The sequence below is a fragment of the Leptidea sinapis genome, chromosome 22 (genome assembly GCF_905404315.1).
Source record: "Leptidea sinapis chromosome 22, ilLepSina1.1, whole genome shotgun sequence".
In the NCBI taxonomy this organism is placed as follows: Eukaryota; Metazoa; Arthropoda; class Insecta; order Lepidoptera; family Pieridae; genus Leptidea; species Leptidea sinapis.
In genome coordinates, this window is record NC_066286.1 from 249,028 (window position 1) to 265,771 (window position 16,744).

A 16,744-nucleotide genomic window follows, 5' to 3' on the forward strand; every position below is an offset into this window, starting at 1 on the left:
TAGAGATCAACATCAGTTGTGGTTTTTTCACAGATTTTCGTAGATAGATTTGTCGCTGACTGTACGTTACACACACGCCACGCATCCGGTCTGCTCAGGGCTTTATTATTGCCGATGAGTTACGATTGTGTAACAAAGTTAACGCATGGTCTTCCGCCTTCCTAACAGTAGTTCTTGTATTTCTCCTTTCGTGAGTCCTTTAGTTTCTGGCACTAGGAATATTCCAACCAGTACATTGATTATTCCAAACAAAGCGAATATGTAAAAGGATCCATGAATGCCAAAGATTTTGATCATAAAGGGAAATATTCCAAGTATGAAAAAGTTGACAATCCACATCAGATTCATGAGTATCATGGACGCTAAGCTTTGAACCTGTAAAAACAATTAAAACTCATGCATATTGCTTTATAAATAAATAAAATTATACTTAACACTCAAATCCGTATTCCAGGTTGGGATATTTTTTTAACTGTATTCATATGATTGTCCATAGATGTGACAATAATAAATAAACTTGATCATTCTTTACGTGTCCACGCGCCTTGAAATACTGATCTCGAATTTACCTAAAACTTATAAAATGCTATGCAAATAATGGAGGTGAGTGGGCACAGGCTGATAAATGCTCATATTTTGACAGCTCCTAATTACAATACATCATAATTGGCCAAGTAACAAGCACAACAAATTAGTACATAATCAGCCTTATAGATAAACTTGCTATAAAGTTACAAATAGACATTTTGTACAGGATTGGTTTAGTCGGGCGTATAACTTTTCCCGCTTTTATTTGCAAGGCTGTTTCGTATTATGTAGTATCTAACAGCTGTAGCCCTTAATTGGGCTTCTTTGGGCAATAAGATTTGCATTTACTTCCAATATTTTCGCTGCAATATAATGCTATGATCGTGGATCGTCGTAGAGTGGATGGCATGATCGGGAGCTCAATTATTTATCTTATTAATCTTAGAAAGAGATAAAAATAACATAATCAAAGCTAATTGACTGAGTGCTATGGTGATCTATATTGGTGCCTACAGGATTGACATCTGTGCTTCGATGAAAATAGACAAGGGGAGAATATAAGGAATTTCTTCGTCCCATTCGTAGGTAGTGTTTTTTTTATGGAATAGGAGGACAAACGAGCGTACGGGTCACCTGGTGTTAAGTGATCACCACCACCCACATTCTCTTGCAACACCAGAGGAATCACAAGAGCGTTGTCGGCCTTTAAGGAAGGTGTACGCGCTTTTTTTGAAGGTACCCATGTCGTATCGTCCCGGAAAGACCGCACATGGAAGCTCATTCCACAGCTTTGTAGTACGAGGAAGAAAGCACCTTGAAAACCGCACTGTGGAGGACCGCCACACATCCAGTTGGTGTGGATGATAGAAGAAATAATAAGGCTAGACACATAAATATGGGCCGTAGACAGTTACGAATTTGAACAGGTTTCCTCTCTGGAAACGGCGACCTTTTCGACTAGGGTCGAAAATGGTCTCAAAGTCTCATGTGCAAATTTGACATGACGTGCCCATAGAATCTAAACTTATTAAGCTGTAGAGAAGGTTTCCTTAAACAGATAATAACATATAACAGCAGATAACAGCACGTCAAGCACATGGATGGTCTCATCTTTAAGGCAATAACAGTAAGTTTGGATACGCGTATCATCATTTCAGCCGGAAGACGACCACTGACCATCGCCATGACGATCAGTCCTGAGCTGCCCTCATTCAACCTACTTGGACAATAATAATAAATGCCCTATGCTCACCGAGTTGCCCCATATGACCAAACCATATCGTAAATCTGAAACCACGAATGCATGATATGCTTGATATATGGTTCTCCTACGGATCTCCTCACTTCTGATTCGATCTCGTAGGGAAACTCCGAGCATAACCCTCTCCATTGCCCGCTGAGCAACAATGAGCTTCCTCATAAGGCCCAAAGTTAGCAAGTCTGCGTTCCGTATGTCATCACTGGCTAAAAACCTTCGTCTTCAGACACTTTGGTATTTTGGACGAGATGACTTTACGGAGCTCACAATATTCCTACACATTTAAGACTACATAAAATACTAAAATAACATTGACTTACATCAGACATGAAGAGTTCAGCCACCAGAACATATGGCACACTTCCTGCTCCCATCATGAATGCGAAACAGAATATCAACATAAGAACAGCTGTGAATATGGCTGGGACCAGATTTGTGTGCATTATAACGCCCATACCCAATAAGCAGAGCGTTGCAACTGCTGACGATGTGACGAGAAGTATCTGAAGATAAAACAAAAATAGTTTCAGTTGTAGGACCGCAGGTCGGAAATAAAATCTTCTCAAACGAATAAACGTTATTTTTGTGTTTTCACTATAATAATTTTAATGTTTGTACATATCAATTTTATCATCACTTGAATTTTCAATATTGCTTACATTAAATTCAATTTTAATATAGTTTTATAGCCTTAAGAATTAAATTATTATTAAATTATACAAATACCCAAATAGAAGAAGCTCTGCATGTTAAATTTTTAGGAGTACTTCTAGATAAAAATCTAAAATGGAAAGAGCATGTAGTGTTATATAGATTGCGTAAAACGGCTTTACCAAGTACAGTCCTGGCAGCTTATCATAGCTATGTCGCATCAGTACTTCGATATGGACTCATCTTGTGGGGAAACTCTAGCGAGGTTAATAGGGCTTTCATAGCCCAAAAGATATGCTTAAGAGCTATGACAGGAGCTTTTTACTTAGATTCGTGTGAACCACTGTTTAAAGAATTACGTATTCTTCCATTTCCCTGTATGTATATATACGAAATATGTATCTTTGTCAAACAACATGACCATTTATTTACAAAAGCAAGAGATATTTATCCGAGATATACAAGAAACGATGACAGACTGGTGATTGCACACAAATTTCATAATGCATCCTACGGAAAATGTAGCTATGTCATGTGTATAAAAATATTTAATAAACTCCCTCCAAGCTTACGCGTATTACCCGTCCAACGATTTAAAAAGGATCTTTTTGCATGGCTTATAGATAAATGTTTTTATTCCATAAATGAAATGTTGACACATTAGGTTAAATTAAATTGACTTTAAAATATATATTAATTCTAGTCTTTAAATAATAACATTTAAAAATAATAATTATAATTTAAATTAACCTAAGTGCTTAAAATATAGAGTTTGTTAATCAATTATAATAATAAGTAGAATTTTGTTAATAATAATTTTGCATGCCAGAAATGGCCGATAACATTGATACATTAAAACTATTTACACCCATTGTTACGTGTTTTCTAGCAAAATAAAGAATTTATTTATTTATTACTTATTTACTTTTAATTACCAACCTCAAAACTTAATGTTCGTAAACTTATGCCCCACACCTGAGAAAAATAGGCACACGGAACTCAGGGGATTCTTCTTTTTTTATTAGATTTCGTTACAATAAAGTTGATTAATTTAATATCTCTAACTGAGTAAGCTATTACTGGCTAAAATAGCATTTACCGTTTGAACGTTTTATAAGATTTTTTTTAATTTCTTAACACATGGTATATTTTATTTATTTATTTATTTACTAATAATCCAACAGCTTTATATACCATTACAATAGACTTACAAATAATTTTACAAATATGCCAATTTAGGATTAAGAATAATAGTTACAAAACTTTAATAGGTATACATCTGTTATTTAATGCTAATATTATTACATACGTTAATAATAATATTATTTAAGAGGTGTGTGTGTGTGTGTGTGTGTGTGTGTGTGTATAGTGTAGGTGATTGAGTGTTTTCGTGTTTATGTTATACAATTTTATTTTCGTGTGTTTTAAGTATTGAGATTTCGTGTAAAAAGCGTTGCTTAGACGTCGCAAAAATACAGTACCTGCGTACTCGGTATTATATAAGTATGTTATACGTTATAAAATATTGTTCTGGGCATAATTTGTAGTTACTTGGGGGACGTGAAACAAGGAAGTGTGACGGGATCTGTAGTCCGGTACGCTTAGATATATAGATTCTAATAATTCCGAACAGTCTATAAGGTTATTCCATAACATATGGAGTAATAGTAAATCGCTTTTTTTCCGCCGTATAAACAGAGGTTCCATTCTAAAGCGTACACAGACATCGTCATAGGTGTCGAAATGAGAGTAATCCTTGAAGCACAAGAATCTGACAAACTTCTTCTGTATAGACTCAATTTTGTTTATATGTACTGCATAGTGAGGTGACCAAATACATGATGCATAATCAAGGATACTCCTTACGTATGTTGAGTACAGAGTTTTTATGCAACTACAAGTACGTTTGATAAATCCGAGTCGTTTAAGAGCTCCATTAGTTATAATTTCAATGTGTTCAGACATAGTTTATTTAGAGTCTAGTGTAACACCAAGATCCCGAACTGACTTAGTTCTTTTATTAAGGAGTCACCTATCTTGTACGTAAATTTAATCGGACATTTTTGCCTCATGAATGTTATTTTTTGGCATTTGCTGCCATTTATACATATGCGATTCTTCGTGTAATATACTGCCAGATTATTCAAATCCTTTTGTATGAGATGACAGTCTGTAGTTGAATCAATGGCATAGTAAATTTTTTTATCATCTGCATACATCAAGAAACGTGCATGTTTAAAACAGGTAAATATGTCAAATAAGTATGCGTTATACAGCAATGGTCCTAAAATAGATCCCTGTGGAACTCCAGATAACGCATATATAAAATCACTTTTGGCACCACCCAAAACTACAGCCTGTCTTCTGTTTATTGTGTAGTAGTAAAGCCATCTATGTAAATCACCTCTTATACCAAGCGCATATATTTTTTTTTGCAGAATAATGTGATCCACGCGGTCAAAAGCCTTTTCAAAATCCGTATAAATAACATCCACCTGTTTTCCTTTACTCATTTTATCGACAGTGTAATTAACAAGCACAGACAAGTTTGTAACAGTTGAGTGCCTCTTCATGAAACCATGTTGTTCTGGTGGTATAAATTTATGTACGAGAGGTGTAATACGCTTCTGTATTACAATCTCGAAAATTTTTGCCATCGAGTTAAGGATTGATATAGGTCTGTAATTAACGATCTGGTTTCGTTGTCCAGTTTTGTATATAGGCACAATGAGGGCCTCTTTCCATTTTGCAGGGAACTCTCCGTAACGATTAACAGACAAGGTAAATATAATTGATAAAGGTAAAGCTAAAGTATCGGCACAATTTTTAAGAAACACTGGAGGTATTCCATTACTGCCCGCGCCCTTATTTATTTTGAGTGATTTCAGAATGCGTTTTATTTCATGTGCATCTACTGATATTTTCGATATAAGTTCGTTGTTTAGGCAACCCGATGGAAGTTCATAATCATCATAGTAATCTGCGGGATTTTCAAAAACACTTTTGAAGTGTTGACTAAAAGCAGAGCATATCTCGTTCTCATTATTGAAATCTTTTCCGTTGTATGACATAGTGTTAGGATGACCTATATTACCCGTTCTCAGGGATTTAACGTATGACCATAAACGAGTAGGATCTTTATTGATATATTCTTGCATACGATCGATATAAAATTTATAACATTTTTTTTGTAAAAGTTTTTGTCTTGAACGAAGTAAGCAAACTTCATCGAGATCTAGCGGATTTTTATATTTTTTCCATTTTTTGTGAAGTTTTAATTTATCTCTCCACGTGTATAAGTGCTGTACTATACCAGCATGGAAATTTTTTTGATGATTTATTTGTAATTCTAGGTGTGAACAGAGCTATCAGATTATTAATCTGCTTATAGAATATATCAAGTATGTCGTTGATGTTGTCTCCTAGTAGAGTGTTATGCCAGTTTATTTTGAAAAGGCCTTTATTTATTTCAATAAAGTTTGATCTATGAAAATTAAAGCGAGAGATAGATTTATTTTCCAAAAATTTTATAGTTGTGTCTATTTCTAAGGACGGGTGATAATTATCTTCTGGAACGAGTGACTGCTTAGCTCTCAGTATATCAATTTGGAAATTGCAAAATATTAAGTCAAGAGTATTATGTGCTGTATTAGTAAGAAAGTTGTATTGCTCCAGCCCAGCTATGCTGCACATATCCAAAAATTCTATGGCAGCATTTTGAAGACCTATTGAACCTTTTTTTAAGTGACTTACCCCCTGTTGAGACCATTTGACGTGAGATAGATTGAAGTCCCCACATAAAAGTACATTATCGTTTTGATTGTTAACTAAATAATTAGAGAGTGCTGCTGTAAATGTCACAAGATTTGTGGCCTGATTTTTATCAGGTGGCATATAAACAACACCGACATGAAGCTGACGGTGATTACGGGATCCCAGTGTACTACTCGGTATGGTTATCCAAAGTGATTCTAGACCAATACATGACCATTCTGATTTCTCTTGAGCAAGTAGATTTCTTTTACAACAAATCATGACACCACCGCCAGTTTTCTTTGCAGTTGCACGAAAATCACGATCGCACCTAAAAATGTCATAACGGCCATCACATAATTCTCCATTATGAAAACCATCTGTAAGCCAGGTTTCCGTAGCAATTTTCTGCGACCATGTTAAATAATGACGTCCACTGCTGGACAAAAGCCTCCCCCAAAGATCTCCACGACTGCGCTGCCCTCATCCAACCTATTCCGGCGACCTGACGGATCATCGGTCTATCTTGTGGGATTTTTGTTTATCTTGTCCAAGACTGCATCTTTCGGTACGTGGTCGCCATTCACGGTAGTAAAGTACTGTCTGGCAGTAAAGAGATTAAGTAAGGAGGTTTAATTCGGCAGATGATTAACATTTTGTCGACTTTATCCACTGTAGCGTTAGTTAGTCAGCAAAATACTTAGTAAGTTTGTACAATTGTTCTCTAAAGTGCTGCTTGCTTGATTTCGATTGTGATAAATCAAACTCATACACACTTCATAGCGTTCGTAACACGCTACCAGGAAATGCGAAATTTTGCTTTTAATTGTCACAAGATTGCGATGAAATGCAACAGGAGTGACGTAAAGTGTGATCGGGTCAAAAAAATTAAATAAAAACCTTTATCTAACTCAAAACTCACCTTTCGACCAAATCTATCTGAGAACAACCCACAAAACAGGGATCCACTGAACAGGACAATAGCGAACAGAACCGAGCATAGATGAGATGACAGGTTTGGGGCTGCTTGAGCAAAGATGCTTTTGGCGTAAACTTGCACTGCTACCATTCCCATCAAGAGCTGTAAATAAAACGATAAAATAATGTGTTTTTTATCATTACATTATTTGTAATTGTGAATTCAGTCTAGAATATTTCGTATAATATTTATTGACTGGTAAAAAAGAGCGCGAATGAAAATTTTCCTTAATGCTCTTTTAAATAGCTTTGTCCATTACATGACATTAAGGCGATAAGTGTTTATGTGGTAAAGTGTGGTAAATATGTAGTTTGAAGCGAAACATTTGTATGGAATTGTACATCTAGGATTATTATATCTCGATGGATTCAATGATAATAATATCATCGCTTAGCTGATATCATAGGGCTTGGATTTACCTGAACTGCGACTGTCAACGCAACAATTATAAAACCTCGTCTCGGCGCTGGCGACAAAACTGAAATCAATAAAATCAGTATTACAACACATCATATGTTAAGTCCGTATTTCAAAAGGAACCGTGTTGTCTACGGCTGCTATCAACAGGTCGACTTTGTAGGTACCAACTGAAAATTAGTGTTCGAATTGGGTCCTAGTCGAAATGACAAAAATGTTGAGTAGGCGTCCTTTTCGTGACATCATTTTGTTAATTTCACTATGTAAGTAGGTATATTATGTTAGTTCTCATGAATAAATACTTACTTTACATCAAAAAGAAAAATTCAAATTTAACATAAATTTTTTTAAAATATACAAAATACAAAATCATTTATTTCGCACTTTACATGTACAAATTAACATTTTATACTGACCCCCACACTAGGTGTCGTGGGGGAAATAATATAATAAACAAATTCAAATTCAAATATTTTTATTCAAAATAGGATGTGAAATCACTTATTGAAAGTCAAAAAAACTACCACCCATTCCAAAATGAATGCCTCAGGCCTGAGAAGAATGGGCGCAACAAACTCAGTAAAAACAGAAAATAAAGATATACAAGCGGCTAGTGACAACAAGCTGATTACTGAAATTTAACTAATCGTATAAAGAAATAAAGTAAAAGTAATAACTATGCAAGTATTAATTGTGTGTATATGTAGGTGAAAGTGTGTGTATTGTGTATATATGTATTTTTTAGGATTGTACCTTAAGAAGATTTTCAGTTTCGAAGATAGACTGTTATTTAAATTTACATAGCTGGACCAGTTTATTATAAATCAGTGGGTACAAAAAGCTTGGAAATCGACATGCAAATGCAGTTTTGACAGTAGTAAGAGGCAATTTGTAAACTCGGTTTTTAAGCAATGTATTGTACTCTTTTGAGTTCAGAGCTGTTATGGAAATGCATCGCCACTCTTATCAGGTAAAACTTTCGAATGCTGAGCACCTGAGCGTCACTGTACAAATCATTCGTTGGGTATCTAATCGGTTTCCTCAAAGCGACTTTTAACACAGCTCTTTGCGCTCTTTCCAATTTTATGAGGTTGGTGGAATTTGTACCTCCCCAGGCTAAAACGCAGTAATTTATGATTGATTGTCCGAGGGCTAAATAGATGCTTTTAAATAATGAAAGCTCGGTGGACTCCCGAAGCAATTTAATGGTGTATACCAATTTTCGTAAACGAGTTGAGACAGCAGCAACGTGATCTCTGAAACTTAATGTTTTATTTGTTGTTGTGGCAACAACTTCTGTGAGAAGAGTCACTGCATCTTCTGTTGACTTGCCCCTTCTAAATCCAAACTGCCGATTCGCTATAAGAGAGTTAGATTCAAGGCAAGCAACCACTCTTTTGTTCACGATGCGCTTCAATAGTTTTGAGACAGACCCTAAGAGTGATATCGGCCTGTAATTACTTCGTTCCGTCTTGATTGATCTTTATGGATCGGTACGACTGCCGCAACTTTCCATGCCTTAGGGAATGTACCACTTTCAATGCTTTGATTAAAAATCGCCGCTAGCGGTTCAGCAATTGAACTCCGCCTCCATATCCTTCCCTATATCAAAGGGTTGGTATGGTGCCGGTCCCAAGCCCGGATGAAGGAGGAGGGAATCCAAGCCAAGTTGTGAGACGTACCGTGACGAGGGCTGCGTGTCTGGGGGAGAGCTCAGACTTTAACGGTGTACCTCCGATACCTGGGCACCTCGGAGTGTTATTTTATGCCCTTCGGCCAGTAAGCGGGACTCTGCTGGTTCGTGACCTTTATTTCCCTAGCTTCTCGTGGGAACAAAGTGGAGGAAAATAATATATTAAATTCTATTTTGTCTACCATAGGTGCAAACCTATCTATCTCGGAACCCGAGCGTGAGCGGCTAGACGCCCCCAAGGGAACCGAAAACTTACCTCAGGCCGAGAGGCTAATCCCAGGCGAGCTGGCAACCGTTAAGGAAACCACAACGCCTACGGAAACATAATCGAAACTGAGAAATATAAAGACGAAGCCAAAGAAGCTGTCCGGTGCAGTCCGGAAAAGATTCAGAAAGCTTCTCCAAACGGATATGCCTGTAGAGGAAGCCAAGGCGTTAGCCAAAATGCCTTGGAATGACCTACAGAAAGCAGGTCACAACCCTCCACCACCTGAAGCGAAAGCTGAAAAACGTGGCAGGTCAGAGAAGATTTCTCCGAAAACCCAGCCGAAGAAGGTACCCAGGCTAGATGACACTCAGTCAACCTCGGGAAGACCTAGCTTCAAGGAGGTAACCGGGTCCTCACGTGTGGGCATTCGACATACCCATACTATGAGCGAGGATGAAATGCGGAAAGTGCGCCGCGCACTTCTTGCTTTGATCACCGGGGCTGAACAAGGTACCGGGCCGACATTTTTGGGCTTTCCCCACAAGCCTGGCTGGATTCTGGTGACTTGCGAAAATGATTTCAGCCGAGAGTGGCTAGTGGACAAATTCAAGGATCTGAAGCCGTGGCCGGAGGCAGAGCTCTCACGCATGTCGGAGGAACAACTGCCCAAACCCTCCATAGCCACGACTTTTCTGCCAAACACTGAGGCTGACACAGTCGAAGAGGCACTGAAGCTGATCCGAACGCAAAATGCGGGACTGAACACCGAACACTGGAAGGTGTTCCATGCGAGGGAGGACAAGGGAGGCCAAGTGGTCACTTTTTCCTTGGACGATCCCTCCGCGGAGACTCTGAAAGAGTCCGAGTGCAGAGCTGCCCTTGGTTTTAGAAAGATCAATTTTAAGATCAAAGGCGTCTCTGAGGGTTCCGCAGCAGCGAGTGGACAGCAACCCATCCAGACCAGCGGGCCTGTGCGACCGGGAACATCCGGGATCTCAAGGACCCCGCAACGGCCGGCTGCCCCCACAACTACGTTCCGAGGCAAAGGGCCGATGTCGAGGAACGTCTCAAGTCCCCTCAGGGGAGGGAAGGATCAGAGTCAGGCTAATTCTGGCCGCGGGCGGAAACACCCATGCCAGAAGACAGACCGACCTAAGCCTTCCACCTCCGGTGGGATCCAATGACGCACCGAAAAAATAGGGCGAGGATACTCCAGGCAAACCTCCACCACGCCAAAGCTGCTACTGCAGTAATGGAGAAATGCCTTGCGAGTAGTGAAATCCTCTTTGCTCTACTATAAGAGCCGTGGGTTAACACCGGCAAAATACTGGGACTGAACACCGCTGGTAAGTTAATCTACAATACCAGCGGATCAAAACCCAGAGCTTGCATAGTCTTCAACAAGAACACTAATTTCTTACCTGTTACAGAGGTCTGCACCGACGACCTTGTTGCGGCGTATATCTGTTTCGAAGGTTGGGAAGGCACCAAGGTGATCGTTTGCTTGGCGTACCTCCCATATGAAGAAAGAGACCCGACAACAGAATTGGCGAGAGTGGTCGAGTATGCACGACGCAACAACGCCGAACTGACTGTCGGGGCCGTCGTCAATGCGCACCACACAACTTGGGGAAGCAGCGACGTCAATCACAGAGGTGAGCAACTTCTTAATTTCTTAGACACTAACGGCCTACAGGTACTAAACAGAGGTAATAAGCCAACCTTCGTTACCTCAAATAGGCAGGAAGTTCTAGATATTACTTTCGCTACCGACAACATTGCCAGGCGAATATCAAACTGGCGAGTCAGTGATGAAATTTCGCTATCGGATCACCGACACATAGCATTTGACATCTTGACTTGCCTCGAAAAACAAACATATACGTTTAGGGATCTAAAGAAAACAAACTAGACTGTCTATAAAGAGAAACTCAGGAGTAATTTGGAGAATATCCCTAAGCGCATCAGAACCCTGGATGAGCTAGAGTTGGCAGTGAAAGTAACCACGGATGGCATCACTGACGCCTACGAGGCTAGCTGCCCTCTCTCCTTACAACACTCAAACAGGAAAGTGCCTTGGTGGAATTCAAACTTGAACAAACTAAGGAAGAAATCCAGAAGGCTGTTTAACAGGGCTAAAAAGACCCAAGAATAGGAACCCTACAAAGAAGCCCTAACAGATTACAACAGAGAAGTTAGGAAGGCCAAACGAGCATCTTGGAAGAGGTTCTGCGAGGATTTATCTAAAACTCCCCAAGGATCCCGAGTACACAAACTGCTCGCCAAGGACAAACCTAGCCAAATCGGCCTGCTTAAGAGACCAGATGGATCTTTTACAGCCGACGAGGAAGAAAACGTAAGAGTACTGATGGCCCACCACTTTCCGGGGGCTACCCATCAACCATCTGTAGCAACGCCTACACAACGGCCTCTTGACGAGGACTGGCGTAGAGCGGCAAAGATAATCAGACCCCGGGATATAAGGTGCGCCATCAAGACTCTGAAACCCTACAAGTCAAGCGGTCTAGACAACATTTTTCCAGCGCTTCTTCAAAAAGGCTTGGATATCCTAGTACCACTACTAGTCAAGATATACCGGGTAAGCTTTGCCTGGGGCTATCTTCCAGAGCAATGGACTAGGGCTAAAGTACTATTTATACCTAAGGCAGGCAGAAAGGACTACTCCCTGCCAAGCTCCTTCAAACCCATAAGCCTTACCTCCTTTCTCCTGAAGGTTATTGAGAAAGTCTTGGACAGACACATAAGAGAGCATGCTCTAAGCCTAAAGCCCATTCATAGTTCTCAACACGCCTACTGTAGAGGCAGGTCTACAGAAACGGCCCTTCTACAACTTGTGGATAGAGTCGAGAAAGCGTTACAAGACAAACAGATTGCACTCTGTGCGTTTCTAGACATTGAGGGCGTCTTTGACAATACCCCGACAGACACGCTAGTGAAGGGACTAATTAACAAAAATGTAGACTCCACCACTGTCAAATGGGTAAGGTCAATGCTCTCAAATCGCAAAGCTCTAATCTCCCTCCATGGGACATCACTGGAGCTATACACTACGCGAGGTTGCCCACAAGGTGGCGTTCTTTCGCCACTTCTATGGACACTAGCAGTAGACGAACTACTTAGTAAGCTGGCAGAACTCAGAATTGATGCACTAGGGTACGCAGACGACCTAGTTATTATCGTCAGAGGTTTCTGCCAAAGCTTACTAAGCTTTATATTGCAAAAGGCGCTAAACACCATCTCACAGTGGTGTACAGCCAACAAACTGTCAGTCAACGCAGGAAAGACTGTTATTGTGCCATTCACGAGGAAACGGACACTTAACAAACTGAAGTCTCCCAACTTGAACGGCTCTACTTTGGAATTCTCAGCTGAGGTTAAGTATCTGGGAGTCACATTCGACCAGAAACTCACATGGAATTCTCACATCGACAAAGCCGTGAAAAAGGCTGAAACAACCTTGGGTGTATGTCGACGTCTGGTAGGGAGACATTGGGGAATGCGCCCCAAGATCCTCCTATGGCTATTCAAAGCAATTGTGAGACCAACAATCACATACGCCTCCATTGTGTGGTGGAACAAAGCCAACCAGAAAACAACTGCAGACAGACTAAATAGCCTGCAGAGACTTGCCTGTATGTTGGTAACCGGAGCCATGACGTCTACTCCTGGTGCGGCCATTGAAGCAATACTAAACCTACCGCCTCTTCCACTGTTCATACAGCAAGAGGCGAAGGCAAGCATGCTGAGGGCAATCGCCCAGGGGGTTCATGTAACCAGTTACATCCAGATGTCGCAAACGCTTAGGACCTTAGAGGACTCAGTTCTGCGAGACCACATATTAGGCATGTTACCTGATCAGATGATTCCACAATTAATCTCTGTTAAACGCTATATCGTGGAACTACCTTCCAGGGACGACTGGATGAACAACAAAGTCACGTGGAAGGACGGGAGCCTCATGTGGTTCACCGATGGGTCCAAAATGGAAAATGGAGTCGGCTGTGGGGTCTATGGAGAACGCCCCAGTTCAGTTTAAATCCAGCACAAACCTGGGAAGCATTACCTCCATATTTCAAGCAGAGGTGTACGCCATCCTGGAAAGCGCGGATACCAATATCCAAAAAGGCTACTTCAATCATAACATATACATTCACTCTGATAGTCAGGCAGCATTGTTGGCTTTAGACGCTGACTTGACGTCGTCTAAGTTAGTCAATAATTGCGTTGAATGCCTGAATTCATTAGGCATGAAAAACAGAGTGATTCTCAGATGGGTCCCAGGGCATGCCGGAATCATAGGCAATGAAATGGCCGATGAACTCGCAAGAGCTGGGGCTAAAGCAGTCCGATATGGTCCGGAACCCATTTGTGGACTGCCCAAGAGCGCCATCCGACACACCCTTAGTAACCAACGTAAACAAGAAGCACTTAAACGCTGGAACAACTCTTCAGGTTTAAACCACTCTAAAGCACTGATAAGGGCATTCAACAGTAGCTATGCGAATGAAGCCCTATCATTGAACAGGAAAAATCTATGCATACTCACTAGGATGCTAACCGGGCACTGTCGCCTGAACAAGCACCTCAGCGTGGTCGGCATCAGAAGCGACAAAGCTTGCAGGTTCTGCCTTGAGGATGATGAAACACCTATTCATCTACTCTGCGACTGCGGCCCACTAATGCATAAGCGTAACACAATCTTTGGTAACTACTTCGTACCACCAGATAGTGTTTGCAACACTCGCGTCAAGGAACTACTGCGGTTCGTAAAGGCGGCAGGGCTTGACGATGAGCTTTAGTATGAGTGGCGAACACAATAATCCAATTCTGGACGCGGTGTTACTAGGAACCTTTTAGGACCAGGAAATAGCAACCCTCTTCAAATAATAATAATAATAATAATAATCAGCAATTGCAATTTTAGAACTTTATTATTGAAGTAATCAAGACCTGGGGAGCTATATGGGTCTAATTTCTCAATGAGACAGAGAACTTCATTAGCTTGCTTATTTGTAGGCGCTATAAATATTGAGCTTAGTGCTGATGGGCAAATTTTTGAAAGACTTAACTTAATAGTTTTGGTGTTTTTAGCAATCGCAGCTGATACAGCAGTCGTGAAAATAGACATATATAACCTAATTTTCGGAAATACTAAGATCCAAAATATATTATTAGTTAATTTCACGTGTGTTGTATGACACCTGTAATGAAATTATTGTATTTGCGCTGCGAGATTATAACTTACAATAACTAGATTATTTGCATTGTGTTTGATAGATACGGGATCCCGTTTGTAGTAGGAAGGACCGGTTCTTTTTAATTAGGTACCTTGAATAGTGTGAGTGTTCTTGATAAGACGTCATCATAAAGTAATCATTGCATTATAAACAAACGCATGACAGGCTGCGATGATCTTAAAACTTTTCGTAGTTAGTGGCCATTAAAATCTCGATAAGTTATAGATGTCCTATTAGAGAAATATCAATTCGTCACCTTGCGGTAAGCTACTTCATTTTAGTTATTTACTTCAAATCAATTGAGCACCCAAGAAATAGCTCCGTTCAGCTCGTCAAAGTAAAGATCAGCATACAATACAATTTCATTTATATTAATTATGATAGGGCAGGCTTAAGTTCCAAGATGGCCGCCGTGCAAACTAAATTTGATTTCAACCATATAGATATAATTTCCACAGTAATCATGGTTTCAGAGAAAGAATTTGATATAATTTGTGAAATCCAAGATGACCGTCATGCAAAACAAAAAGAAGTTCAAGAATGTGGATATAAATTCGAAGAATCTCTAGGTATTTGCGATCAGTTTTGCATCCAAGATGGCACTTGCACAAAACTATCATTGATCATAATTTGTATTGCGAACCAGTAAAGTCATGTTGCGTTTTACAATAACAGTGCTAATACCAGCTTGGTATATAAATTTAAAGAACCTTTTATGCAAAAAGTATCTTTTCAAATTGTATCCTATATAGAAACCACAACTCTTTTTAAGGCTGTGTATGTGCATTTTGACAAATACACGTCAATATAAAATACACACACACGCACGAAAAGCGCGAATTGTTTAGTTACTGTGTGCAGTTGGTTTACTTATAAGCTCGTTGTCACTAGCTGTTTGTACATATTTTCATTTTTGGTGTTTTAATATTTCCCCCATAAAACAGACAATGCCATTTGGGGGGTTAGTATAAAATAGAGTTATTATTTATTCGAAGTATGCTACTTACAAAGTTTTATGTATGGCGGCATTTTCTCCTGATCTACTCCATTGTAGTCATTGAGTTTTTCCTTTTCCGGTTCATTAGCTGAAATATTTTTATATGAATAGAAATCTAAATGTTTATTTTCATTTTTAAGAAACTTTGTTGTCAGATGTTTATCATATCTATAGGTATCTATACTTATAATAAATCTGTAGAGATCAAATTTCTGTACAAAGAAAAAAAATGATCAAAACCGAGTCAGGGCCCAGGGGGATGTAAAAAGAGAAATAGAACAAAGGAAAAAAGAAAAGAAGTCCCTATTTTTTGGAATTTTTTGTTTCTCTGTCTGTCTGTGTGTCTATTTGTCTTTTTTTACGGGCTCATCTCTGAAACTATTGGACTGATTTAATTGAAATTTTGCATAATGATACCTTACATCCCCGGTCAACATCTTGGATACTTTTCATCCCGGAAAATTAAAGAGTTAAAAAAGTGGGACAGTTAAAAATATAATATACGTCTGGTCAATAATTACGGGTGACAGTGAATAAGGATTTATTCCTAAAATTGTATCCAAACGATGGACTTCCATGGTATTTGTCATATCATTTTAGTCAGAGCTACAAACTATCAAAAGACCAGCTAGCTTTTTTGATTTTCTATAACTCTAGAATATCAACCGTGAAAAGAGATTTGTATAAGAAGACTCTTTTTTTTATGGAATAGGAGGACAAACGAGCGTACGGGTCACCTGGTGTTAAGTAATCACCGCCGCCCACATTCTCTTGCAACACCAGAGGAATCACAAGAGCATTGCCGGCCTTTAAGGACTCTGGTTGAGTAGATAAAGAACTTTTAACAGCAGATAGAAACTGCTATAACAACAAGTCTCAATCATAAAACTCTTTGTAAAGTTTGCCCTTGTTTTAAGGATGATTAATATGTCTCTGGGGATTAGCCACGTAATGATTAGCCTTCAGTATTTCCAAAATCATATAACCTCTCCAGACTTTCAT

General features: G+C 39.4%; 1 long non-coding RNA gene across 1 annotated transcript; it reads right to left on the reverse strand.

Annotated features, from left to right (window-relative positions):
• Positions 1-2,210: 2,210 nt before the first annotated feature.
• LOC126970939 (uncharacterized) lies at positions 2,211-15,826 on the reverse strand. The gene is made up of 3 exons (XR_007730743.1): positions 15,753-15,826; positions 7,589-7,647; positions 2,211-2,289 (listed from the first exon to the last, which is right to left on the reverse strand). It is a non-coding gene; the product is annotated as an uncharacterized LOC126970939 (long non-coding RNA).
• Positions 15,827-16,744: the final 918 nt, after the last annotated feature.